The sequence below is a fragment of the Pongo abelii genome, chromosome 15, assembly GCF_028885655.2.
Source record: "Pongo abelii isolate AG06213 chromosome 15, NHGRI_mPonAbe1-v2.0_pri, whole genome shotgun sequence".
NCBI lineage: Eukaryota > Metazoa > Chordata > Mammalia > Primates > Hominidae > Pongo > Pongo abelii.
Genome location: NC_072000.2, coordinates 65,350,533 through 65,377,787, shown reverse-complemented (window position 1 = coordinate 65,377,787; position 27,255 = coordinate 65,350,533).

The following is a 27,255-nucleotide window of genomic DNA, read 5'->3' as shown; positions in this document are numbered from 1 at the left end:
TGAGGGTTTTTGTTTTTGTTTTATGAGACAGGGTTATGCTCTGTCACACAGGCTGGAGTGCAATGGCACGATCTTGGCTCACTGCAGCTTCCGCATCCCAGGCTCAAGCTATCCTCCCGCCACAGCCTCCTAAGTAACTGGGACTACAGCTGCTCCCCTCCATGCCAGGCGAATTTTTGTATTTTTTTGTAGAGACAGGGTTTCAATATGTTGCCCAAGCTGGTCCTGAACTCCTGGGTTCCAGAAATCCACCCACCTTGGCTTCCCAAAGTGCTGGGATTACAGACATGAGCCACCGCACCCGCCTGGGATGGTTTCTTGAGGAGAAATGCAATTATCAAAATTGCAAGGGTTCATAACAGAGGATAACCCTGTTATTTTCCACTGAGAATTTGAAAAAGGTTATGTTGAGGATTGTTTTGGATTTGGTTCCTTCCAATGTCAACTTCTAACCTTTAAAAAAAAATGTAATGACATGCTTATGCTAGTCCTCAACACGTGGTAGGGAAGGAACACAGGGTGGCTCTAGTGATCTTAAACATCTTCCTACTTCAATCCCAGCCCAACACACCATTCCCCATCCCTCCTTACTCTCCTTACTAAGAGCACAGACTCTTCTAAAAAACAAACTCAAACTGCATCATGGACCACAGTAGCCAAAATCTAAGGAATTCAAGCCTCTCTGTTTCACTGCCAAGCACTATCCCAAAAAGGTCACTGATCTTTGAAATCAGCGAGCCCTGAAGCCCGCTGAAAGGGGTCAAAAGAGTTAAAAGATTCCAGATGGGGCCAGAGTAGCCTCTCCAATTTCTTCTGCCTGTGTTGCTCATTTAGGGTGACCTGTACAGGTCACTAAATCTCTATGTGCTTTCAACTCCCCATTTATAAAATTTGGCTGATATTGATTTCTAAGATATTTAGAGAGAGTTGAATTAGGATTACTACAAAGAGCAAATTCCCTAGCTGATTTTTGTGTTACTACTAGTGAAGGCCCTAGGCACAATTCAACAATCAGAAAGTGGCAATGAACGAGAAATTGCTGAAAGTGGCCAAATCAGGCTTTCTTAGCTCTGGAGCCCTGCTGCCCAATTAAATCTGCACACTCACATTGGACAACATCTAGTTTATAAAGGCAAATATTTAATTAGTGGAACCTTAGGACTGGCAATGCTACTTCCAACCCATGTAACAAGATACCCTAAGCTTGAAAAGCAAACCCTGTAAACTTAAACTACTGTAAAATTATAAAGTTTAACATAAAAATGGAAAATCTTTAAATAGCCATTTTGTGCAATGTTCTTAACAGACAAGACTGCCACACAATGGAACTGTGTAACTGCTAGCAGCAGGCACTCCAGGAAGATAAAATAAACTGGCTTTATGGACCCGAGGAATTGATTTTTAATGAGATTCTGCTTGGCTATAATGGCATCCTGAGAGGGCGATCCAGTTTCCACGGCCTCTGGTATATAGTTATAAGGTGCAGAGCAAGGACTCAGTTAAACAATGCCCATGTATTTGCCCTTTTAGCATATGAGATTAAATAAAATAAGGATGTTGTTCTTAGACACTTTCCAGAAACTGCACATGCACGTGCGTACACACACACATACAACACTCTGACTTCAGATGCTATTCCTTAGACATTACCTGCTGGTATATTCTAAATTTTAGAGGACTTGACCCTTGAAGTTATAGGCTTGTGTTCGTATTTCTCTATCAGGGTATAACAACCCATAAATTATTAGATGAACTTGGCTGATTATTTTCTATTCCACTACCTGGAGACATTTATGCTTATATATAAATATGTACAGCAATGGATATGGATACAAATAGGTATAGATAGAGATATGGCTATAGATAATTGGCAATAGAATTGAGAAGGCAGTATAGTATATTGGTTAAGAGATTCAGCTTTGAATCTTGCCTCTGCCCCTTCCTAGCTGTGTGTCCTTAGGCATATTAATCAACTTCTCTGAGCCTCAACTTTATCTTCCATAAATGTGGATAGTAACACCAATTTTACAAGGTTGTGGTAAAGATTAAATGATACAGAAACACACAATAATATAAATGAATCTTAGCAATATAATATTAAAGGAAAAAATAAATCTCCAAAGATTGTATGTAGCACATTTTTTCATAAAGGTAAAGCTAAATAACATTGAAGTCTATATGTTTATGAGTTCATACAGCAGCAATAGAATCATATGCAAAAAAGAAAAAGAATGATAAACACAAGGTCCAGGATGATGACTGCTTTGAACGAGAGGGAATAAGGGAGAATGGGAGGGAGAGAGGATCAAATAGGGAGATAACTGGTTATAGTCAAGGTGCTAGTTTGTGATGGAGCGGCGGGCTTGTGAACACATATAATGAATAAAAATAAGTAGTCAACTAAATAAAACTAGCAAACTAGCTACAAATGGACCAATGATGAGAATATGTCATGAACCAAGGAATATGATTAATCCAATTCTGTGTACTGGAGGGTCAAAGAAAAAGAAGATTAAATGAGATAATGTATATTAACGTGATTAGCACAGTATTAGGCCCTTAGTAAGCACTCGAGAAAATCTTAGGTAGATGGCTGGGTATTTCTATATACATTCATATCTATCCTTATCCTTAATTAATTTGGCTTTCCCCAGCATCATCCACATCCCCCCATTTTCTCTATTTTTTTGATTTTCTCATTTTTTTTTCTGTTGCATCATCTGGGTTTAGAAAAATCCTTCGCTTTTCAATTTTTAAAAACCTTGAGACATGATTTACATACAATGCCATGTACAGATCTTAGGTGTTCAGCTCCATGCATTTTGTCCGCTGTATTCACAAACATAACCATGATTCAGAACAAGATATAGACTATTCCCATCTTCCCAAAAAGTTTCTTTGTGCCCCTTCCCACTCAATTATCCCCTTGCCAAAGGCGACTTCTTTCTGACTTCTGACATCTCTCACTATAGATTAATTTTGCCCATTTGTAGACTTCATATAAATGAATTATACTGCTTGTATTCTTTTATATCCAGCTTCTTTTGATCACCACAATGCTTTTGAGATTCTCTATCATACTGCGTATCTGTAGTTCATTCCTTTTTATTGCTGAGTAGTGTTTTGTTGTATGAATATGCAGCTTGATTATCCTTCCTTTCTACTGTGAATGGACGTCTGGGCTGTTTCCAGTTTGGAGCTATTATGAGTAATGCTGCTCTGAATATTCTTTTTTTTTTTTTTTTTTTTTTTTTTTTTTTTTTTTTTATACAGAGTCTCACTCTGTCACTGGGCTGGAGTGCAGTGGTGTCAATCTTGCCTCACTGCAACCTCCACTTCCCAGGTTCAAGTGATTCTCCTGCCTCAGCCTCCCAAGTAGCTGGGATTAAAGGCGCCCGCCACTACGCCCAGCTAATTTTTTGTATTTTTAGTAGAGATGGGGTTTCGCCATGGTGGCCAGGCTGGTCATGAACTCCTGACCTCGTGATTCGCCCGCCTCGGCCTCCCAAAGTGCTGGGATTACAAGCGTGAGCTACCACGCCCAGTGCTGCTCTGAATATTCTTAAATTATTATTTCTGTGGATATGTCTTTTGATTTATCTCAGGTAATACCTAGGACTGGAATTGCTGAGTTGTAGGGTAGATGACTGTTTATCTTTATCAGAAACTGCCAGTTTTCCAAAGGGGTTGAATCATTCCAAATCCTTAACTCTGTAACATCTAACTCTACACCAGCAAGAATCCTTTTGTGTCAGGTCCATGTCTTTTACCAACTCTAAAAGGATTCCTAGGCCAAGAAAAATAAATTAAAAAAAAAAAGATATGGATGTAAATGGCAACAGATGAATTTAGACTTGTCTGATGGTAGAATGTGCCAAGTCAGCACAGCAAGAGAGCCTTTCCCTGCTGATTCAGACCTCGAAATAAATCATATTTAAGAATACGACTTGGGTAAAGTGTGAGCCCAAATCATATGTTCTCCAGCTGGGTGGATGCCCCTTTCTGCTCTTGGCCTCAGCAGCCACACTGAATAATCTTTTTGGGAATGGGTGGGTAACCGATGGTAGGGACATTAATTGCCTTCCATTGGCTGGTTGATTTGGCTGTAAAGAGAAATGCCTGCCCAATTCCCAGAGAGCTTACATCTGTTTCTCATACAGCTCAGCCACCCATGCTGCTTCAACTATTCCCTACTGCTGGCCAGGCCACCACTTTATTGATTTTTTCCCTTGCCCTTTTAAAAAGATGAAAGTTCCTAAAAGCTTTTTGCATGTGCATGTGCATGTGTGCGTTGCTGACGGCAACAGTTTAGTTTAGCAAACCAAGCAGCAGCCAGGTGAGTCATCCCTGGGTTTGCTGGTTTGTTTGGTTTTTTTGTTGGTGGTGGTGGTATTGTTTTTGGAACCGATTACTCTAGGATTGTGCACCCCCAGTGGTGGAGCTGACAGGAGCATAATAATTAGAATGTGCTGACAACAACTTAAAGATAATTAGTTGACAATGAGTTGAGACCTCATGAACCCCTTTAACACCTCCAGGTTGTGATTAAAATGAAATACTTGGAAGTCCCTTAAAGTACATCTTGTCTTCCTACCAGAAGTTGTTTGGGTACAGCCAGAATGTTTGATATTTCTTTGATATGTCTTTCATTTCATGTTTTGTGATTATCCACAAAGGTTAGCATTATTTCTGTGGAAATCAATAGATTAAAGGATTTGTGGTTTTACTCACAAAACTATTATTTTGTGTCTTTCCCCAACAATCATCTCCCACTCTCATCCAGCCTTTTAACTAATTGATGTTCAAACATTTTTTAAGAAAAAAATCATCCTTTTGTTCTTACAGATTACATGGATTAATAAAGTTAACTGTGATTTACTGAAATTATTCCAACTGAAAGTTTAATGGCTACAGAATGCCACCATGACAATTCACAGGTGTGCATATGTTTAGATGAAACTGGGATATTCACAAATCTGCTAGCCTCAGCTTCCAATAAACATATGATAGTTTTTATTTTTCTTGATGGGCCCTCAATAAATGTTTAATAGATGGAAGAATTGATACTGAGATTCCATGATCTTCTAGAATTTATTCAGTTTCACTCTGCCTCCAAAATAGACTCCATTTAAACTCATAGAGGTAAAACCTAGTGGTTCTGTCCTTTGTTCCTAAATGTTTCTTAGGAGAGTAGTTTCAGTGCTTCTGGGACAATGCAATTATACTACATATTAAACTTCAAATATCAAACAACATTCTCATATTTCAGAAGGGTTGTAATTAGCTTTATTTTCATTATAAAATGTTAATCACCTGTAAAGCTAGAACCTTAATATCAGTTATATTATTTAGACATGTAATCAGCTATACCATTTAGACATTGCAACCATTTATTTGATATGGAAGTTTCATATTAATGAGACCAAATTCGTTCACTTCCAGGATACTGGTCTTTAATCTTTTCTGGGTCACAGACCCATTTGGGAATATGGTGAAATCTGTGAACCCTCTGGTCCAGATAAAGGCTTGGTCACTTATATGCCAAATTTATTGGATTTCTGGGGATTGATGGATTCCAGATTAATATTCTCACATCATCTGTAATGGATGATTTTAACCTTTCAGACATGTTGGTTATTAATCTGTAAAACAAATCGGGGAAAATGGACCAACTGTGAACAGATCATATTCAAATTGGAACTAGGATTTGAGTGAACTACCCTAGTTAGAAATCCAAGCAGGAAAAAAAAATGCTTTGTTATAAAATAAAGGTCAAGTGTGCAGTGGAGATTTATTGAAAAGATTAATTGACCAGAGCTCTAGGCTAGTGTTTCTCACAGTATAATGTGTATGACTGCTTCAACAGATTTAGCAGAGATGCTTGTTTAAAATGCTTGTTCCTAGGTTCCACCTCAGCAGACTAAATGGGCATCTCCTTTGATGGGAGCTGAGCCCCTGAATTTCAGTTTAACAAGATCTCCAGGTGATTCTTATGTGCAGCCAGGTTTGAGAATCTGTCTCTTCCACTCTTATTCTTAACATGACCTCTTTTGCAAAGCACTTTATTTATATTGGTATCGTTAGTCAGTCAATGTGAATGAAGATCTTCCATAAACGCCCAGAAAATGCTTTTGATAACTCCAATTTGGGTACTGAATGTCATCAGAGAGCCCTCTGGAAAGCAGCTGCAAACAATTGTCACTCTGCTCCACTTATCACTCCTCTCCACCATCAGAGGAAGGCCACTTTAGATCGGCCCATCACATTGCTTCATTTTTTGGTACTTAGTCATTTGTTACAATAAAAATTAAGTTACAGGAAAGGAACACTCTGACAGGATAATGGACTCCCACTCAGAAGAAACCAGCCTGCCTCCAATTCATCACGGCATTTATAGTGCATTAGAAGACATCACAGTGACAACATCATTCCTTTGGGGCAGGAAGAAAAGCCAGATTGAGTGGGAAAGAGGGAATTGACTTCATGAACTTGGCAAAAGTGAAATAAAAATAGAATCTAGGGGTGGTTTAAATTGCCATGTTCAGCAAAGGACGAGGAAAGAGCTAACAATCACTGAGACTAACATTCCAATATGTTAAAAAATTAGCTTATTTCACCCTACATCACATGAGTAGTTTGTGGGTTAAAACAAAATGGTTGCCTGAGCAGTAACAGAGTGGCATGGAGAAAATGGGCAAAGTTAAGGCAATTTAAAATGATTAAAGCCCACAAAATACTTTGCAAATATAAAGTCCTGGAGGGAACTTTAATAATAATATTTGTCCAATAGACTGGGCCAAAGATATCTATATTGTCTGGGTATTTTAATTGGAGGACTGAAGTATAATTATAAAATCATAAAAAATCTATGTCTGTGTTCTCATAAAAGTAAAAATGGTTATTTGATGCAGGAAAGTAATGTTGTGAAACATAGGAGCTGAAGGAATGTGGCACTGGGTGGGTATGTCTGCCAACTTGGACCCAGGAACTTAATAACTTTATAGTATTTTCAGTATTATACCCTACATCATGTTAAGCCTGGGAAAAAAATAAAAGGGGATACCAGGCAACTTTGTATAATGAAAGTGATGTCTTAATCTTGTGATTTTTAAGGTAACTCTTTTTAAAACTTTACTTTTTATTAAAATAACATTATTTCATAGATCCTGTATACTTTTTTTTTTGGTCCAGGTTTCCCCTTAATAAAATATTTAATTCACTTAAGAGTCTCTTTGAACAAAAATCTGTGTGGTCTCATTTTCTTTCCCTGTCAATCTGTGTTATTTCCAGGGTGAAAGGTAATTTTGACCATAAACATGGTTTCCATCACACATTTCTAATTTTAACCTATTTGTCTCAGTTTGATTTACATTGGGGTCTAGAGCAAATTAACTATTGCGAGTTTTTATTGAAAATTAATTAGGTGGCTAAAGTGCCCATGGCAGAATCTCTGCCAGTACATTTCTCTTTCGGTCGCCAGCCTTCTCCAGTTAAAACACCTAGCAACTTAAAAAAAAAATCCATAAAACGAATGATATAATTAGTTCCAGAGTGGAACTCAATCTCTTTGAAATCAGATGCTTACTTCTAGTGCTGAAGTGCCATGCTATAGCAAGTATTTTATGGTATCAGGGGATTGTCCTGGGAGTGAAGAGTGCTCATTCTAGCTGAATCACCTCACATGACTTACAAAAGGTGTCCTTGTGGTACTAAATATAGCTGCATCTCTAATCTGATTCCTAAGTCAAGGCAAGGAGAGAGAGGAAGCTAGGTTTACAATACTATAAGGTGAAAAATAAGCTCCCCAGGTTGGGAAATAGACTCCATGAATGTGTGTGTATGCGTGTGTGTGTGTGTGTGTCTGTGTGTGACAGAGAGAGAGAGGGAGAAAGATCTTATACTTAGGAAAAGGCAGGATGTAAATGTGATTTATTGTAAATAGTTCTACAACATTAAAATGAGTTTTTATTTTCTATGTATGCTGCTTCAAAGAAGAGCTCTGTGGGCTCATAAAAATGCAGAGAACAAATAGGGGCCTCTAAGTCCAATTTATATGCCATGCCCACTGTGCACTGAGACACATATAATCTGTAAAATGTCAGCTTCAAAGTTCCACCGAGATCGGTGTTAACGCTGACCTCTGACCTCGCTGCCTCTGGCTGGGCCTGTGCGCTTTCTTTACCAGCTGTTTTAGATAAATGTGTTCCATTTTTAAGAGATTGTCTCAGCATTTTTTTACATGAATAGCGGTAATATTATTAACTCTCACTGGAGAACCACCTTTTCTAAGAGGGCTTTACAGAAGAACCAATCATTTCATGCCCCATGCAGAGAGTAGTGGATTAATAAATATGTCATTGTACTGAAAATATTTAAACAACACTGGGAGAAAGGAGAAAGGCACACAACAAAAGGAAAGCATATTAGTAGTGTTTCCTGTCAAAATACACAGAGGAAGCACTTTATTTGGACCATTTTCTCCGTAAAGAGACATGGCGGGCCAAGATAAACACAGTGAAGGAATCTGGTTTATCCCACTTTGGAGATTGGAGACCATCAGCTCAACCAAAGCTATGAGACCAAAACCAGGTTTTCTCTCTTGAGGCTGCTAAGTGAAGCCATTGACAGAGGCAAGCAGATAGATTTAGCAGATAAATACTGCATGGTTAAGTGGTATATAAGTTTTCTTCCATGATCAAGTGGACCAATTCACATACTAGGATCAATAAGTAAAAAATTCGGAGCAACAAATACAATTTTAAAATAGAGGATTTACCCAACCAAGACAATAAACAATGATTTCAGCCAGAGTCTGGGGATGTTTTTACATCTCAATAAAACAAAGAAAATCCTGAATTAATGTTTACTGAGGGCAAGGTAATTCTTGATGCGGGGCGAGTTTAGGATAGAAAAAGTATAATTTCTACTAACCCAAAGAATTAATTTTTCAGGATCAAAAAGCCAGTACAATTTTGCATAGATGAGCATTGTCTTCAGGAAAAATAAGCACAGATGGAAACAAAGCTATGACAGAACACAGCCCACATGCAGTGGGCTTCACTGATGGTTCTGTGCTCAGAAACCAACTCGGGGGAATTCAGGTTAGCAACTGGAAAACGGAATACTATTCTATTTGCTAAAGGAGGTCATGACAGGAGACAAAGGAAGAAAAGGATACCAAATAAAAACCAATGTAATGCATTCCTGGTCAGTTTTTATCTGTCTTGGTATTTTTCATCTCTGGTGATGAGACAGAAATTCTGGCTGGTACACATTTTGACAAGCCATGGAACTGTGATTTGCGACATGCTCAAAATTTAAATCGATGAGTAAAAACACAAAACCTTGAAATTGTCACAACCCCTTCAAGTGCAAATGCATTTAAAATAGAATCCCAGACTCACACTACTAAACTTTATGCACTAGGACAGTTTAGAATCCTTTCATGTGTAGACTGACATCGTTTCAAGTGAACAACCCACAATTAGAATTTTTTAACATTAAAAATTTCCTTCAAATAGATAAGACTGCCTTAAACCACTAGAGACATCACTTTGAAAGGGTATATATGTTCACTCTAGGATATCATATTATTAGGAAATTTGGCACCCCCAAATGTGTCATCCAAAATTATTAAGTCTAGACCAGGTGAGAAGACTGTTTTTGAAACTAATCCTGTAGCATTGTCCCTTTTAAGTGGCTGCTTTCATGAACCAGCCAGTATTTATATATTATTATAAAGATAATACCCCTACTCACCTCATAAGGCTGTTTTGAGAATTAATTAATGTTTGCCAAGTACTTTGAGCTCTGCAGATGAAAGGTGGGGTGGAAATGCTAAGTATTATTATTATTTTAATCTGTATTTGAACTTGCCTCTTACAAGACTGTCTTTTTTTTAAGATAATAATCTCTTCTTCGGACAGAAAAAGGAAAAATTGCCTCATCCACAATTGGATCCTTATAAGGAGGACAGGTGTGGTTATTAGGATTTGGCCTAAAGAATAGATTGAAGTGGATGACACACTTCAAAAGAATGTGTTCCCAATCTCAAGACCTCTCCGGGGAGTCTCACAAGTGTCAAGTTCATCCTGTGATCCCTGCTGAGATATGGCCAAATGTAAAGGCCAGGACCAGCTGGGTGTTTACATGACATACAAATAACAACACAAACCTGGTCAATTTACCTCTTTGCTGCTTGGTTTAAGTGAGTCCCACAACCTGCCTAATGAAGAGAAAGAAACTCCCTCAATCCTGCTAAGAGGTTAAAGGACAACGTTGAGAAACTGATTTGAGAGGAATTGAATTTGCTATTCTGGGTTCACAACTCCAGCCCTAATCCTGATAGTGCAGCAAGAAGGGCTGCCACAATCTTGAAGGGTCCATCTGAGAGAGTGTGGGACTGCAGTGAGGATGGAACAGCGCAGCTCTCCCAGGCAGGGGATGCTGTCTTGGTTACTCACGGATCTGCATCAGCACCCTTCCTGGAACCTGGCAGGCGGCAGTACAGAGCTGGTGAAGGAGGAATGAAGGAGGAAGCCATGTTGCACTGATGATGGTTTGGGGGTGCCAGTCTACACCAGAAAAACCGGATTCTCCCTAGAAAAGAGATTTGAAATTCCCTGGAGGTTTCTGACCATGTCCTTCGGAAGAAATATTCATACAGCCAGGGAAACCTTAAAATCAACTTGCTTTTATTCTTGCCCAAAATTAAAGGTTTGCCTACCAACAACTGTCCTCTCAAAAATTGACATCTATGATTGCCAATCTTTTAGTAGGTTTTTATGTTTGTTTGTTTGTTTGTTTTGTTTTGTTTTGTTTTTTAAACAGGGTCTGTCACCGGGCTGGAGTGCAGTGGTGTAATCACAGCTCACTGCAGCCTCTACCTCCCTAGCTCAAGTGATTCTCCCGTCTCAGCCTCCCGAGTAGCTGGGACTACAGGCTTACACCACCACACCCGGCTAATTAAAAACATTTTTTTGTAGAGATGGAAGTTTCCCTATGTTACCCAGGCTGGTCTCAAACTCCTAAGCTCAAGCAGTCCTCCTACCTTGGCCTCCCAAAGTGCTGAGATTACAAGCATGAGCCACCATGCCTGGTCTAGCATGATTTTTATCATGACTTTTTCTGTCTTTTAAGATTTGAAAGGCATAAATTAATATTTCAGTAAAAGCTTGTTATTTATTTTCCTGAGAATTTGGGGAATTTTCTTCTAAGGCCATTCTGGGATGTTAGCAAACAGCTTTTAGCATCACTGATCTATATCCAAATGATAAAACATGAGAGAGACTGAAAGCTCTCTGAGAACAGAAACATAACTTTTTCAGCTTTTTATATTCCTCAATGTCTCGCATAGAGTTTCGACATAGTAGAAACTCTATAAATATTTGTTGAAAGAAGAAAGAAGAAAGGAAGGAAGGAAGGAAGGAAGGGAGGGAGGGAGGGAGGGTGGAAGGAAGGAGGGAGGGAGGGAAGAAGGAAGGAAACATGTACACAAACATTTGTGTACGTGTTTACCTCACCTTTAATAATTATACCTGTGCTCATTGAACATTTACTATAGGCCAGCCACCACTATGCTAAGCACTGACCACATATTATCTCATCAAACTCTCCTAGTAACACTTTGCAGTGGACACCACAACCAATCCAATTTTGCAGAGGAAGAAACCAAGGCTTAGGAAATTTGGAAAACTTGAGCACCGTTGCCTAATTAGGCAGAGTCAGATTAGAAACCAGTATAATTAGGCATTATATGAGAGGCAGAGAGTTGAACCACCAAGCTCTGCCTTTGCTGTGCCCCTGAAACACAGTGTTGTAAAGAGGACACTGCAAAGTTGAGCATATCTTAATGCATCAGGATATATGCTGTGTGCAAGGGAACTTCCTCTTTTCAAAAGCACTCACTCTCCCCGCCCCCCCCCCCCCCCATGAAGGACCTAAGGATTCTGAAAATATGCAGCCAAGGGGAAAAGTTTGGCAAGGTGTGTCAAGTTTTCTTTGAATGCTTTTGTCCCCTGCTGACCTATCTCAAACACATCTCCTTTCCCCAGGAGTTCTGAAAACTCAGTCTTGAAGTCCATCCTATGATTTTGGGTCTATGAGAATCATGCCTCACACATCCCTGCCTGTGCACAGAAAACGTGGAACACTGGCAGGCAATTAGAAAAGAAACAGTCCACCTATCAGGCAGTTAAGCTGCTCTTAGAACCTGTGTGCAGAATATATGGAGCTCTTAAAAAATTGCTTAACATAAGTATTAAAGTGCTGTAGAAATGGCACAGTCCACAAACGGTGTTTCTAGAAACCTAAAAAAACATATCCTATGGGGTTGGTTTTTAATCTCATAGAGTTTAAAAGGTGATTTTAAAACAAAAACAATTTTTCTCCTCCTCCAAAAGCACCACTGTAAAAAATGTTTCTTGTGTTTCTGTTAAGGCAGAGCAGCGCTTGTTTGCCATCATTCATCCAGCAGAGGTCTCTCTTACCCACCATACGCTCGTAAGAGTACCGTGCTTGTGTGTGTGTGTGTGTGTATTCAGTACCAGGGGCGTGACCGTCAGGCTGCAGAATGAAGAAATACGGACAAAGACTTTCAGGCCTGAGAGACTAAGGAGAAAAGAATCTGTGGCTTTGGAGGTGGGATTGCAATGTTTGAGAAATGTATACTTTAATAATGACTGTGTATGAACAGTAGGCTTCAAGTCTGTACTTTAAACTTCTCAAATTTTGAATAAATTGGTCACTTCTTATTGGAAAATTATTAGTTTTACTTGTGCTGCTAAACTTGCATGTACACTGTGTCTCCTTTCTGTGTGTCATTATCGAGCTGGGCAAATAGGGAAAGGGGAAGTCATGTTGCCTCTGTTTCCGTTTGTCCAGGCCACTCTCAGCCAGATATCTCATCCCAGAGTTGAGCTTGGCCTCAGTGAGTGCTCTGACCTTGGCATAGCAAGGTGGTCCAACCCTTGGTGCATCTCAACTGATTGTCCACTAAGGGTGGAAGTTAGTTCTTAACTTTAGCAGCTTCCTCTGTCAAGAAGTCAGAGCAAATTCACGTGGGTCATTGAGACCAGATCCCAAATCTGTGGGTGCATGGGAAAGGTGTGCTGGAGAAAGTCATGGTCTTCCTTCCTCCCCACAGAGCAGGGCCTTCTCCTGAAGCCACAGCACAGACCAAGGAGGAATCATGCTGCCCCATGGCCAAGTTCTGATATGACACCAAGGGAGGCAAGCATGGGTTTCCATACTGAGGGAAGCAATCTGGTGAGGATGGAGCTGGATCAAAAAAGATATGTTAAAAATAAGACCCTTGGCTGGGCACGGTGGCTCACGCCTGTAATCCCAGCACTTTGGGAGGCTGAGGCAGGCAGATCACGAGGTCAGGAGTTCGAGACCAGCCTGACCAACATGATGAAACCCTGTCTCTACCAAAAATACAGAAATTAGCCGGGCGTGGTGGCGTGCAACTGTAATCCCAGCTACTCAGGAGGCTGAAGCAGGAGAATTGCTTGAAGTCAGTAGGCGGAGGTTGCAGTGAGCCGAGATTGTGCCACTGTACTCCAGCCTGGGCGACAGAGTGAAACTCTGTCTCAAAACAAATAAAAATAAAAATAAAAATAAGACCCTCATACACTTTTGTTGGGAATGTTAATTAGTACAACCTCTATACAGAATGATTTAGAAGTTCCTCAAAAAACTAAAAATAGAGCTACCATATGGTCCAGCAATCCCACTGCTGGGTATGTACCCAAACGAAAGGAAATCAGTATGTCCAAGAGATATCTGCACTCCCATATTTGTTGTAGCACTGTTCACAATAGTCAAGATTTGGAAGCAACCTGAGTGTCCATCCACAGATGAATAGATAAAGAAAATGTGGCATATATACGCAATGGAATACCATTCAGCCATAAGAAAGAAAGAGATCCTACCATTTGCAACAACATGAATGGAACCGGAGGTCATTATGTTAAGTGAAATAAGCCAGGCACAGAAAGACAAACTTCCCGTGATGTGAATTATTTGTGGAAGCTAAAGATCAAAACCACTGAACTCATGAAGACAGAGAATAGAAGGATGGTTATCAGAGGGTGGGAAGGGTAGTGGAGGGAAAGTGGGATGGTTAATGGGTACAAAAAATAATTAGAAAGAACGAATAAGACCTAGTACTTGATGGCACAACAGGGTGACTATAGTCAGTAACAATTGTACATTTAAAAATAAAAGAGTCTAACTGGATTGTAACACAAAGGATAAACGCTTGAGGGGATGGATACCCATTTTCCATGATGTGATTATTATACATTGCATGCCTGTATCAAAGTAGCTCATGTACTCCTTAAATATATACTCCTACTATGTACCCACAAAATATATACACCTATTACGTACCCACAAAAATTTAAAAAATAAAACATTCCTTTTTGACTACTCCAAACCTCTCAGTGGCTGAACACTGATATTTAAATCAAATGTTTAAAAGATCCACTTTCACTCTGCTTCCTTTATATCTTTTTTTAAAATATGCTAGACCTTTTTTTAAAAAATGCTAGACCTTTTTTTAAAAAATGGCTTTTTTAGAGAAGTTTTAGGTTTACAGCAAAATTGAGCAGAAAATATAGACAGTTCCCATCCACTTCTTGCCCTACATGCCTACAACCTCCCCCACTATCAACCCACCAAAGTGGTACATTTGTTACAATCGATGAACCTACATTGGTACCCGAGGTCCGTAGTTTACCTTAGGTTTCCCTCTTGGTGTCGTACATTCTATGAGTTTGGACAAATTGTATAATGACATGTATCTACCATTGCAGTATCATGCAGAATCGTTTTACTACCCTAAAAATCCTGTGTTCTCCACCTATCCTTCCCCTCCTCCCCCTAACCTTTGGCAACCACTGATCTTTTTATTGTCTCCATTGTTTTGCCTGTGGAGACAGAACGTCATATAGCTGGAATCATACAGCATGCAGCCTGTTCAGATTGGTTTCTTTCACGCAGTAAAACGCATTTAAGTTTCCCGTATGTCTTTTCATGGCTTAATAGCTCATTTCTTTTAAATTCCTAGATAATATTCTATTGTTGGAATGTACTATGGTTTATTTATTCACCTACTGAAGGGCATCTTCATTGTTCCAAGTTCTGGCAATTATGAATAAAGCTGCTATCAACATCCGTGTGCAGATTTATTTATTTATTTATCTATTTTGGAGACTGAGTCTGACTCTGTCTCCCAGGCTGGAGTTCGGCTCACTGCAACCTCTGTTCAAGCGATTCTTGTGCCTCAGCTTCCCGAATAGCTGGGATTACAGGTGTCCACCACCATGCCCAGCTAATTTTTCTATTTTTAGTAGAGATGTGGTTTCACCATGTTGGCCAGGCTGGCCAAGAACTCCTGACCTCAAGTGATCCGCCCATTTCGGCCTCCCAAAGTGCTGGGATTACAGGCATGAGCCACCGTGCCCAGCCATGCAGATATTTTTTGTGGACATAAGTTTTCAACACATTTGGGTAAATTGCCATTGGTGGGCCAGGCATGGTGGCTCACGCCTGTAATCCCAGCACTTTGGGAAGCCAAGGTGGGTGGATCACGAGGTCAGGAGTTCGAGACCAGCCTGACCAACATGGTGAAACCCCCATCTCTACTAAAAATACAAAAATTAGCTGGGTGTGGTCGCATGCACCTATAATCCCAGCTACTCAGGAGGCTGAGGCAGGAGATGAATCCAGGAGGCGGAGGTTGCAGTGAGCTGAGATTGTACCACTGCACTCCAGCATGGAGACAGAGTGAGACTCTGTCTCAAAACAATAAAAAATAATAAAAGAAAAATTTGCCATTGGTGGAGCAAATGGTAATCTCTATACCTGTTTATCATGGTCTTCACACTTGTGTCAACACTTCCTCTTTTTTTTTTTTTTTTGGAAAGCTTCGCATTACAAATTTGCACATCATACTTGTAAAGGACCATGCATACTAATCTTCTCTGTATGGCTCCAATTTTTTTTTTAAAGTATATGTGCGGCCAAAGTGAGTGTGTACAAAACAGACACCTTCTTACATTCAGAACTTGCATTCAGATAGACTGACTCCTCCCCTGCTCCCTGGCTGTAGCACTCATTTCTAGAGAAGGGTGCTGTGTCCCAGCCATAATTGTTAGAGGAGAAGCAACTATACAGATGAAGCTGCAGTCACTGTTAAAGCTTCTTTAACTGGAGACCTAAGTGGGGATAGGTGGTTTTATAAGTGGTTTATCCAGAAGTAGACCACACCATACACAATAAATATGCTGCTTATAATGCCAGGGTTTCCAGTTGCTTGTTGTCCATATAAATTGAACCATTGAGGCCAGGCACAGTGGCTCATGCCTATAATCCCAGCATTTTGGGAGGCCGAGGCAGGCGAGTCACCTGAGGTCAGGAGTTTCAGACCAGCCAGGTAAACATGGCGAAACCCTGTCGCTACTGAATATACAAAAAGTAGCCGGGAATGGTGGTGCACATCTGTAATCCCAGCTACTTGGGAGGCTGAGGCATGAGAATTGCTTGAATCCAGGAGGCAGAGGTTGCAGTGACCCGAGATCAAGCCACTGCACTCAGCCTGGGCAACAGAGTGGGATGCTGTCTCTAAATACATACATACATACATACATACATACATACATACATACATACATACATAAAACCATTGAATTAGGTGAGTTTTAACTTCACATTCTGAGGGAAAAAAGGAGAAGAAAATATTTGCATTGCAGTGGTGAGGCAGGGGCTTTATTGGGTAATTTTGTTAATTTTGATTCCCAGCACTGCACACTCTTCAAGAGGAGTTGGAATTTCTGAAGCATCTCCTTGCCCCTTTTGACCACATGAGCTTTCCTTGTTTAGGCCCCCTCAGATGGTATTGATAGTTACGGTGCTGGTAAGCTGGTATGAAGTCTGAGGGCCAAAAAGCACCCCCTCCATCTGCCCTTCCACAGGTTGAGTGGTTGGCAGCCAGTATCTTAGCTTTGTTTATGCTGCTCTGGTTTTTCTGTCATTAATATTCTTTTTCTGACTAATGATTTTTTGACTTGCAGCAAATAGTTTTCCAAAGGATAAACCAACTCCAGATTATTTTGATGGTTGAGGTAACATGCCAAATGTGAAAAGCAAGTTTTCCAGTAACTCTAGGTGGGTGAGTTCCAGTTGAATGGATGAGGTTGCATTTTAGATATGGGTCAACCCACCAGGACAGGAGTGCTAGAGAACACCAAGAAGATAAAGACATCTAGAGGATATTGATTTTAGGTGATAAATAATGTTGTCAGAGGATATAGCTCATGAGAACTAAGGTATGTTTGACTCATTTCGTTTAGCATTCCGATTTCTTAGAAACACACTCCCAGACCATACAAGGAAGTCTTATAGCTGTACCATTGTGAAATGACACTGGATGATTACATCTCCAAGTTGATGGAGTATCCTGTATTTGAAAGCCATTTTAGAATTATAGAAAATAAGGCCCATGGGGACATGGAGGTCAGCCTATCAATGCCAGTATTTCCAGATGATCTCTACTGTTGTCTTCAGGTAACTGTGTAACTTTACCTCGTCTACTGCAGGGTGTTTTAAAAGCCTCCATAAGTCAGATGCTCTATAGCTTATTTTATCTGTTCAATTCCTTTTTCTTTCTTTTTTTTTTTTTTTGAGATGGAGTCTCACTCTGTCTCTCAAGCTGGAATGCAGTGGTGCAATCTCGGGTCACTGCAACCTCTGCCTCCAGGGTTCAAGCGATTCTCCTGCCTCAGCCTCCCAAGTAGCTGGGATTACAGGCACATGCTACCATACCTGGCTAAATTTTGTATTTTTAGTAGAGATGGGGTTTCACCATGTTGGCCAGACTGGTCTTGAACTCCTGACCTCAGGTGATCTGCCCACCTCGGCCTCCCAAGGTGCTGGGATTACAGGCCTGAGCCACCATGCCTGGCCAACTTTCAATTCCTTTCATTCATTCTACCAAACATCATTTAATCGATCAGTTTTCAAAACTTCTTGGATTATCATTTAAACCAATTCTTAAGCAGCTGAGGTATACATTGAACATATAGAGAAACCTAGTAACAGTAATGAAATATCTGTATAGGTTGTGTTCCTACAGAGTTTAAAAAAAAAAAAAAACGTCTAACGTCCTAGGGAACTTTGCTTTAAGGGAACACTTTCTTTTTGGGAAGTCATCATTTAGTTTAGTTTATCATATATTTTTGAAGGCCAACTCTTACCATATACTATATTGGGGAGGATTATTGATTATTCAATGAATAGGACATAGTTCCTGCCTTTACGCTGTTCCCAGTGAAGGTGGGAGATGAGGCGTTTCAATGTGATGCAGGGAATTCTGTGTTGAAGAAGAGTCAGGGCTAGAGAGCATCTCAGCATGGCAGCCTGGAGTTGTTACCCTGAGCTGTTTCTCAAAATAACCATTGGGAGACAGGCAGGCCAACAATGGGGGCCAAAGAGGGTCTCATGGGCCTGGAAAGACATGAGAAAAAGTGCGGACATGGCCGGGCACAGTGGCTCACACCTGCAATCCCAGCACATTGGGAGGCTGAGGTGGGAGGATTGCTTGAGCCCAGGAGTTTAGCACCAATCTGTGCAACATAGGGAGACACTGTTTCTATAAAAATAATAAATAAATAAATACACACACACATAAATAAAAGTGCCAACATGGTTGTTATTTAAAGGGAAGGAGGAGAGTAGAGAAGAAATGAGGCTGCAGAGGTAGCTGGAAGTCCATTCTTGGGGTCTGGACTTGACACTATAGATAATGGGGAGCCAGGGCAGAGCTTTAAGAAGGGATTTATTTTTCTAGATAGAATAATCCGATGGTTCTGTGGGAGATATAATTTGAAGGGAGAAAGGCCAGAGGAATAGAAATTTTGGGGAAAGCTCTGTCAAAAGTTCAAGACTGAAATGAGGGGCATGGATTCATGATGATTAAACAAACTTAATAAGAAAATTCTTTTTTTTTTTTTCTTTGAGACAGAGTCTCACTCTGTTGCCCAGGCTGGAGTGCAGTGGGTCGATCTTGGCTCCCTGAAACCTCCATCTCCCAGGTTCAAGTGATTCTCCTGCCTCAACCTCCCAAGTAGCTGGGATTACAGGTGAGCCGTCACCACACCTGGCTAATTTTTTTTTTTTTTTTCAGTAGAGATGGGGTTTTGCCATGTTGGTCAGGCTGGTGTTGAACTCCTGACCTCAGGTGATCCACTTGCCTCAGCCTCCCAAAGTGCTAGGATTATAGGTGTGAGCCACTGTGCCTGGCCTAGAAAATTCTTTTACATGCAAAATGTTGCAAGTGGACACTGCATTGGACTCAATGTTTGGCCAATGAATAGCAGCACTTTGGGAGGGCGAAGGACCCTCCTCAAGAGAGTCTTATATCAGGTCTCACCTGGAAGCTCTCCCTCACATCACTGATCATTCAAAAGACCAGCAACCGCTAACTTTTGGGTGTGACTGAGAAACAGAAATGGGTCGTTCTTTCCACCCTCCCAGATCTCCTCACTGATGGTTGGAAACTTTTTAGTGCAAGGATTAAAAATAAAATACTAGCATGATTCCTAACTTTTCTTTCACACCTACTAGATTTTGGATACTAATGAACCTGAACATGGTAACAGATTGAATAATCTAATGCCAGACTCTGTGCTGGTTATTTTCTGTTTGCCTCTTCAGGTGGGCTCTCTGTCCTTCTGCGGCCTACTCTGTACCTTAGGAGGCTGACCACTGTAAGGCTGCCCCACCGGCTTCCTTTACTAAAATGCCTACTTGATTCTCATAAGCGCTCTTTCACCCTTGGCCCCTTTGGTGGGGAGGAACAGCTCCCTGCTGGTAATAGTCCTTGGGCGCTCCTCTGTCTCTCATTGGTTTCCATTACCTGCCCACATCTCACGAAATAACTTCTTCGATTAATTCCCTGCACTTAACTCTTTTGAGAGTTTCCTGCCATTCCTCTGCTGATACAGACCCTTTCCTGCATTGCATCAAGATAAGAGTAGGATACTGAGTTCCTGAGCATGAGGGTGGCGGTGGGGAAAGGAAGAGATCAAGAAAGAGGATTCTGGGGTCACAGAAGACCTCCTTCCGACCTGTCTTAGGGTTACCTGACTGCCTATCTGCTGGGGCTCTTCTTTTGCCTCATGCTTATGCTGTCTGTGGAGAAGCTGGCCTCACAGATCTGGTTTGAGTTTATTTTTTTAAAATTCCAAATTGATTTGCAAGCTCCAATCTGTAATTCATAACCACTCCATCAACAGGTATTTCTTGTCTAAGCATGTAACTTAGTAAACTCCTCACATGGAGGGAAACAAGAAACATACAGATGTCAGCTGAAGTTGGGTACATAACAGAGTCTTCAAGGGTAAGAAACAGCCACACGCTGTGCCTCAGGTATAGTAGGTTTACCAAAGTTTTGCTTTTGTGTTTAAACAATAAAGTAGTTGGTGGTCTGCCGGCTACAGTCTGTTACACATTCCTTCGTTTTATTAGGATAACCATAAGCCTCAAAGACCCACCCTGATGTCAGTAGCAGGTTTTATAGAACATTCACAAGTTTCTTCTTGTTGTATTCGGGGGTATATAAAGTGTGAGGCATAATAGGTAACAGGTTGGAAGACCAGTTGAGGGCGGACTAAAGCCTCAATTCCTGATGTGAATATTTAATAACTCCTCATTACAGGAAAAGGTTGACTACCAGATGCCTGTTACTGTGGCTCCAGAGTCCACTAAACCTCTGAGTTATTCCAGGAGTAGGGGTGTGTTTCGGCAGTTACCTCTGCCATTCAAATCACCTGGAGGTCAGGACATGCCCAGTTGATTTAGGAGCACTAGAGAGGGGCATTTGCTGGAAACCTCTCATCTGTTATTTAGCAGCCACATGGCTAATTACTTCCGATACAGTGATTTCCTAAGATGATAGAGCAGGGTAGGTTTAAAACAAAAATGTAAAGCAAACTCAAAAGCATTGGAACAAATGTAACTTCGTGTTGGCTTGTGAGGATTACTCATACACCGTTTCAGGTTGGGGTCCCTGAGATCATCACTTAAGCTTGAACTACAGTTAATCGGCATGACAGTGACCCAGCTTTGCACTCCTCAGCTGAAAAAAACCCTCCCAATTTGTCAGGTTCTAGCTGTTGTCATTTGTCCAGCTGTGTTTTGACCGCAGCTGGTCTGGGAATCGAATTGTTTTGCATTTCCATGGCACATGAAATTTCATGACAGAATGCTCATGTGGCAGTCTCATGCCTCAACTCCCTGGTGTACACAGAAGGGTCTCTTGATGCTCAGCCTTCTGCTCTATGCTCCTGTCTTTTCCAGCATGCTCTGTTGCCCCAAACTGATGATAGGAGAGCCAGGCTGCGGTGATGTGCAGCTTTCAAAATCCAAGGCTCCCTGTATAGAGAAAGCTAAAGTGTTATTTGTGTTGCTGTATTTTTTTTTTTTTAATTAAGATGAGGTCTTGCCATCTTGCCTAGGCTAGTCTCAAGCTCCTGGGCTCAGGCAAACCTCCCATCTTGGCCTCCCAAAGTGCTGGGATTATAGGCATGAGCCACCGTGCCTGGCCAGAGGAAGCTAATGTTTTAAGAAAAAAGGCTTTTTATAAAACACTTTCATGCATATATAGGATGAGTCCATTGAATTGGCCTTAAAAATCCAAATCCAAGAACTCCTTACAGATAACAAATGATTTGAAATTAAAAATAAAATACGAAATGGACATAGCTCTCTGTTACTATATTCTGTTTAAAACCTTGATTTTCAATTCTTCTTAAAATAAAATGCAAAAACCATTAATAAGATCTATAAGGCCACGCTTGCTTGGTCTTGCCATATCTGAACACCCTCCGTTCCCCAAGCCGTAGCTACTCTGGCCTGCTCTTGGTTTCTTAAATACACTGTATGCCTCAGGCTCTTTGCACATGTTATTCTCTCCACCTAGAATATCTTCCTCTTTCTCTCCTCCTTTAGATTTCAACCATTTTTTTCTTTTCTTTTCTTTTCTTTTTTTTTTTTTTTTTTTTTTTTGAGACAGAGTCTTTCTCTGTCGCCCAGGCTCGATCTCCACTCATTGCAATCTCCACCTCCTGAGTTCAAGCAACTCCCCTACCTCAGCCTCCTGAGTAGCTGGGACTACAGGTGCACACAACCACACCTGGTGAATTTTTTTTGTATTCGTAGTAGAGATGGGGTTTTGCCATATTGGCCAAGCTGGTCTCGAAATCCAGACCTCAAGTGATTCACCCACCTCGAACTCCCAAAGTGCTGAGATTACAGGCATGAACTGTGCCCAGCCAGATTTCAGCTTTAAAGTAATTTTTTTTTTCAGAAGCCTTCCCAAAATTGGGTCTAGGTCAAATCCCTCTTGACTTCATAGTCTTCTAGACTTCTCTGTAGAGAAAGCAATTAATTATTTTTGTATTTATTTATCCACTGTCTTATTCCCTTCTAGACCGTAAACACCAGGAATGATGGATACTGCATTCTCAATACCTAGCAAAGTGCCTGGCATATAGACTAATGTCTAATTGTTGAATTATTTAGTCAATACATGTTTATTACAAAACAAATTACTGAAAGTGCATAAAAAATACAAAGAATTAAAATTATAAAATTATAAATTACAATTATAAAATTATTAAAATAATCTATAACCCTCTCAGGGATAACAACTATTAACATTTTGTTGTTTCCTAGTGGCCTTTAAAAAAACAAACATGGCTTGGCATGGTGGCTCATGCCTGTAATCCCAGCACTTTGGGAGGCCGAGGAAGAGGGATCACCTGAGGTCAGGAGTTTGAGACCAGCCTGGCCAACATGGGGAAATCTTGTCTCTCCAAAAAATACAAAAACTTAGCTGGGCTGGTGGCAGATGCCTGTAATCCCAGCTACTTGGGGGGCTGAGACAGGAGAATTGATTGAACCTGGGAGGCAGAGGTTGTGGTGAGCCGAGATCGTGCCACTGCACTCCAGCCTGGGTGACAGTGAGACTCTGTCTCAAAAAACAAACAAACAAACATATGCAGTGTATAAATAAGCATTGCCTGCTGAAAGTCAGATCCTGTGGCCATTTAGAAGAGTTTTCTTAAAATGTACTAGGCTTTGGGTGTTCCAAACTGATGTCATTGGGGGAGAGTTTTGAGTTAAGGTATGACCATTCACTATCTCTAAGGCTGGTGAGGCATGGGAGGTGTGGATTAAAATCCAGCTCCCTAGAGCAAATTTGGGACTCTTCCTGCTCCATTGTCACTCTAAGAGTATTTATCTAGACTCTTTCAGTAAAGTAACAATTTCTTAAATATTTAGAAATATATCACCTCACTATTTGTTTAACTTTTGTTGCTGCTGTTGTTATTCTTTCCCCTAACTCATATTATAGGGGACATTTTTTAGAACTTTGGTATTAGATTCCCAATTCTCAGTTCTTTTGTAATGGGGAGGTGGCTAGAAATGCACTGGGAACAACATGTTAATCTCCCTCCATTCCCAAATAATGGCATGATTTCCTTGCCCCAAGTGCCTAACACAGTTTATCTCATAAAACACGCTTCTATCAAGGGGCTAAGTCCACAGAGTAGATACTGTTCTTATTCCCATTTTATACATGAGGAGATGTGGCTCAAAGAGGACATGGAACTTACCCATGGCCACACAGAGTCAGCCTGAGTCCAAAACCTAGACTCTGAACCACTATTCCGCACTTGCCAAAGTGACTCCCTCTAGGTTTCACCAAGTTGATCAGGAATATGAGTAGATTTCAAAGAGCCTTGACAACCCATTGTGCTACAGTAAAATACATATTTGGTCTTCATCCTATTTTCTGGCCTAGGACTCCTAAAATCTCCAAAGCAATGTCTTTTTGTATGCTAATGAGTTGGCTGATGGTTGGAAGTCTCCAGGTAGCTTCAGGATGGGGGATGATCACAGGAAAGTCCAAGGCATGAGCAGAGAGTTGTTCAGCCCATCTCTCAACCTCTGGGGAGTGGTGAAGGGATGAAGGTTAAGTTGATTACCAATGATCAATGATTTAATCAATCATGCCTATGTAATGAGGCTTCTATAAAACCCCGCCAAAAGACTGGGTTCAGGGGACTTCTGGATAGCCGGACATGTGGAGGGTCCTGGAAGGTGGTGCATCCAGAGAGGACATGGAAGTTCTGTGCCCCTTTCTCACATAACCTCACCCTATCCACTTCTTTATCTGTGTCCTTTGTAGAAACCCTTATAATAAACCAGCAAATGTAAGTAAGTGTTTCCTGAGTTCTGTGAGCCACTTTGGCAAATTAATTGAATTCGAGGAGGGCATTGTGGGAAGCCTGACTTATCCCAGAGACCCAGACTTGCAACTGGCATCTGAAGTGAAAGGCAGTCTTCTAGAACTGAGTTCTCAACCTGTGGGATCTGATGGTACCTCCAGGTACATAGTGTCAGAATTAAATTGAATTAGAGCTGTAGAATTGATGCTTGCTTGCTGTGTGGGGAAAAACCCTCACACATTTAGTTACTGAAGTGTTCTGTGTTGTGAGAGTATAGTAGGAGAAACTGAGTTTGTTTTTCCTCAGTAGCCTCAGATTTGGTGTCAGAAGTGGGATTTACTAGCCTGGCCTCTAACTCACAGGAATATGTGATTTTGGGTAAAAAAGGACAAATGGGTGGAGTGTGATAAATTTGATTCTCAGGTGACCATGTGGCCACCTATTAATACAGGAATTATTAAGAAATAATTTTTAGGCAGCTGGAAAGGGTGAAGGTTCTCGGTGGAATTTTCCCTTAATAAACAGCAACCGCCGAACCATTTCCTTTCTAACTGAAAGCAGCTTGAAAAACTAGACTGGCAAGCATTGATATGCAAATGCAGATGGCTAGAAACCAGGTCCACCCAACTGGCAGCTCCTGCCCTCTTATCCTTGTCACCACGTGTGGCAGGCATCATGGCCACCTCCAGATAACACCACATGTGCAGGACTTCATGGCAACCCACATTTGCATATTAAAAGGCTAGGGTGGGAGGGTCAGTTTTTTCGAGGGCTTCATGAATGACACAGCTGGTTAAACGAATCCCCTGAGCCCTGTGCAAATCAGACACCACCTCCTCCAACCTCCCAATATAACCAACTGCTTTCTGTGGCATGTGGGGTTTCTCTGTTTGGAGGCTCCCTCCCTCCCTCTGTACAGGGGAGCTGTTTTCTTCTTTCTTCTTTCTTGCCTATTAAACTTTTCACTCCTTAAAATCACTCCACGTGTGTCCGTGTCAATCTTATCAGTGTGAGACAAAGGACCCATGGTGTTTCTACAGTCATTGGAGCCGTATCACCATGATATGAAGCAGTAGCTGTGTTGCACTCAGTTACTAACGGCAAAACCTCCAGTGAAATTTAGAGATGCATTCAACTCACGGAGAGTTGGTTTGCTGGATGCATAAAGAAATGCAAACTTATAATAAACAACAAAAAAGTAAAATATACAATTATGTGGTTATTGATATCTGTAATAGCTAAAATGAAATCAAAAGACAGTGCTGGGTCAGATCTTGATGCTACCCCCAGTGCAGACTTCAGTGAGTTAGAACTTCAGTCATTAGCGTCAGAGCCATCTCCCAGAAAAAAATTATGCCAGGACTACAGAAATTACCTCTAACACCTGTGTTTATCAAGAAGGTAGTCAGCGTGTGGTAAGGGCAAAACAAGCTATTGAAACCAGAGGGTACAGTGTGAAGGAATTGTTTCATTTTGTAGACTGGTATCTGAAAGATTCTCCCCACAGCCTGAAAGCTTAAGGGAATGAATAACTCTTCCCTTCTCAGGCCCAGTCCCAAAGCGCAAGACCACTTGCGCCAGCAGCCTGCTTCAGCAAGATAGCAGAAGCAGGAAGAGAGCTGGCCGGAAGACACGTACCCCCTGAAGACAGAGAGAGAGGCCATCCGGGTACCTCAAAGCAGTTACATCAGATTGAGACACTTCCTGTTTACAGGAGACTATAAAACCCCTGCACTGTCCTCATTTGGTGCTGACGCCATTTTAGGCCTCAGCCCAGCTGTACCCAGGTGCTCATTAAATCAGTGTATTGCTCCACACCACCTTATTTGTTGGCATGCTCTTGGGGTTCGAACCAATACAAGAGCCTTGCAGTATCATCAGCTTCCTGAAGAACCCTTAGTAAAATGGATTGTGAGAGTTAACTAATTTAGGGGCAGTATCTTTGGTTTTAAATGCTGCGGGATGCAAGAGTATGTTTGGGTTGATGTAATATCCACAGCTCACTATGGAACAGTCATGGACCCGAGGTGATTCCTGAGGGAATAGCGAGCATGGTGAACTGGATAAAAGCCATTTTAAGTTCTGTTTACTCTGAGGAGGGAGATTACCTGACTCCACCTGGAAATGCTAAGTGGAACACTCCAGTTACAGCAGCTAATATGCTTCATATGCAAGCCATGTGGGACCAGCTTTATAATGACTGGGATATTCACCTGCTGAATTATGGTAAATTCTGTTATTCAGGGGGCTCCTTTAATGGAGATCCCCATATAACCGTACTGTTTTGCAAACCCAAAAGAAAGTTCAAGAAGCTTTATTCAGTTTGTTGTCATAGCTTCCCTTCACGGGTCTTACAGATGCTAATGAAAACATTAGATTAATTAACAAGAGAATGGGGAAACACAGAGAAGAGAGTAAAAGAACTTTCCAGAAAGGTGGACATTTTTAAATGGTTATTAAGAAATAAGGTGAATAAAGAAAACATTGATAAAGGTGAAACTAAAAGGAAAAATAAGAGAGTCAGGGGATTTGTCTGAACAAGGTGGAAATCTTTATATGGTTATCAAGAAATGAGGTGAATAAAATGTAAATGTGTGGGGTCAAAACAAAGCTCTTAAGGTTGGATGGACCAACAGGAGCCCCAGCTGGTCCTGCAACATTAAAGGGCTCCAAACAAGTTTGCTGAATTTACCCTAGTTTGGAGAAATATGAAAAGTTAGGAGGCAAAGATTATAATGAGAAAAATGATCTAAAATTGCCTAAAGCAACACTCAGGCAGATTAATCAAGATAAAGATTGACAAAAGGGCTGGGGTCCCTTGGCTCAATCTCCTGTCAGGGACCCAAAGGCCTTTTGCACAAGAGTGGGTAAAATGGTCAGGGGTGGAGAATTTCCAGGGCTCCTTGACACAGGAACCCAATGTACTGTGATTTCAAAACCTGTCTGTAAAGTCCTA